At 41.2% G+C, this 2,254-nt stretch overlaps 1 non-coding gene across 1 annotated transcript; it reads right to left on the reverse strand.

The window, feature by feature from the left end:
- Positions 1-154: 154 nt before the first annotated feature.
- On the reverse strand, positions 155-319 carry LOC129570842 (U1 spliceosomal RNA). The gene has a single exon (XR_008688173.1). It is a non-coding gene; the product is annotated as a U1 spliceosomal RNA (small nuclear RNA).
- Positions 320-2,254: the final 1,935 nt, after the last annotated feature.

Genomic DNA, 2,254 nt, shown 5'->3' on the forward strand with positions numbered 1-2,254 from the left:
CAGAGTGCATTGAGTTGACATGGACTATGATTTGAAACGTAACTAGAGCATTTGATGCTATTTGATAAATAATTCAAATTTGATTTCAATGATAAGAATATTAAGTCGCCAACTCGTGGATGGCTTTAACAAAGAACAAAATGAATTTACAATAATAGGGGTAGCGCGAACGCTTTTCCCTGCTACCAAAAATAGTGTGCACGAGTTATGAACTTGAGTCATAATCGCAGAGTTCAGCCCCCTCGAATGTGCAATGAAAGAGCCTCATTCCGGAGGATTCGCTTTAATGATCACGAATACCTCTACACCAGGTAAGTATATTTCCCTCGCCAATGGCACCGTGAACAAGTTAACGCCATACATGAAGCGTGTGAATGTGATCTGAAGGAAATGGGTGAATTGTCAATTGAAGAACCGCATGAACAGGTGAGTTGTTGTGAATTGAGCCAGCGAAAGGGCCTTGAATTCAAAAACAAGCCTTTCGTGAACACGACACCAGCAAACACTTCTCATGCGATGACCAACTCACAAAGAACTAACTTGGTTGCAAACTCAATGAAGGGCAAATGTTATAAGTGCGGGTTAGAGGGGTACCTTTTCCGCCAATGCACCAAGGATCGAGTCCGTGTCTTCTGCTACAATTGTGGCGAGGACAATGAAAACAACGAATCTGTCGAAAAAAATTCTACGCAGTCAAAAAACGTCAACGCTCTCGCTTGCGGTCACTGCGGGCATTAAGTAAGCGAGAGAAACCGAGCCCGAAAAGTAAAACAATTCACATAAAATCGATACGCATTCCAAAGAAGATTCTGAAATTAGCTTCAATGATTATTAACTTGAAAAATGACAACCGACCGTATTTAAGAGTTGAAGTGGGAGAATGTATGTATGTGGGTTTATTAGATTCAGGAGCAGTGTGTTCAGTCATGGGAAAAGAGATGTTTGAAGAATGTTTGGCATTGGGTTTGAAGTTGAACGAATGTAATGTTAGAATTACTACAGCAGATGGTAGCGATCACCCGGTACTTGGTCATGTCAATGTACCATATTGTATACGAAATGTACACCGAATAATTCCAACATTAGTTCTGGGAAAATCCGATGTACCGCTTATTTTGGGAATGGATTTCTGGAATGCTTATCGCATAAAACCCTCTTTCACATGTAATTCATATGGCATTTCAGCATATCGCCTTAACGGCAAATACCCAATTGATGAAATCGAGTGCAGTGATTTTCGTGGTCCTTTGGACGACGTAACACCTCCGAAAAATGTATCTGTGTCGGTTCCACATGAATTGTCACCTGAACAACAACAACAACTCGACGATACCATACAACAATTTCAATTCGTTCCCCAATCGGGCCAACTCAATATGACTCATCTTACCAAACATGTCATTGATACCGGCAACGCCGAACCAATTCGTCAAAAACAATACGTTATGTCACCTGTGATGTTAAAAAAGGCAATAGCCGAAGTAGATCGTCTACTTGCACGCGGAATAATTCAGCCAGTGCAAATGTCCGAATGGTTGAATCCGTTTATAGGAGTAAATAAACCGAACGGTCTCATTCGTTTGTGTTTAGACGCGCGAAAATTAAGTAACGTCACAAAGAAAAATGCCTATCCTCAACAAAACGTCAACCGCATCTTAGGTTAACTTTCCAAAACAAAATACGTCACAGCCATAGACATGACCGACGCATTTTATCAAATTCCCCTCGATGAAGACTCGAAATCGAAAACCGCTTTCTCTGTGCCATCAAAAGGCACATTTGTTTTCCAGCGTATGGTCATGGGACTGTGTAATTCAGGTGCAACGTTATGTGCACTAATTCACAAGCTTCTGGGCGGTGAACTCGAACCATATTTGTTTCCATATTTAGACGATTTCATAATTGCAACCGACTCATTTGAAAAACACATAGAGATTTTGTCACGCTTAGCAGAAAAATTGCGATTTGCTAATTTGACGATCAGTCCGACCAAATCGCTATTTTGTTACAAACGTCTCAAATATCTGGGCCACATTATCGACGAGAATGGAATCAGTTTGGATCCGGCACGGATCGAAGCGATGGAAAATTTCCCTGAGCCAACGAACATTAGAGAAGTAAGAAGGGTGTTAGGTATGGCCGGCTGGTATCGCCGTTTCATTCGCGATTTTGCCGAAATAACCACACCAATGTCTGAAACTCTGAAGAATAAAAAGAATTACATTGGTAATCCCGAACTTTTCCGTACCGTTGG

This window comes from Sitodiplosis mosellana, unplaced genomic scaffold, assembly GCF_009176505.1.
Source record: "Sitodiplosis mosellana isolate CC-2019 unplaced genomic scaffold, AAFC_SMos_1.0 Smas_scaffold_339, whole genome shotgun sequence".
In the NCBI taxonomy this organism is placed as follows: domain Eukaryota; kingdom Metazoa; phylum Arthropoda; class Insecta; order Diptera; family Cecidomyiidae; genus Sitodiplosis; species Sitodiplosis mosellana.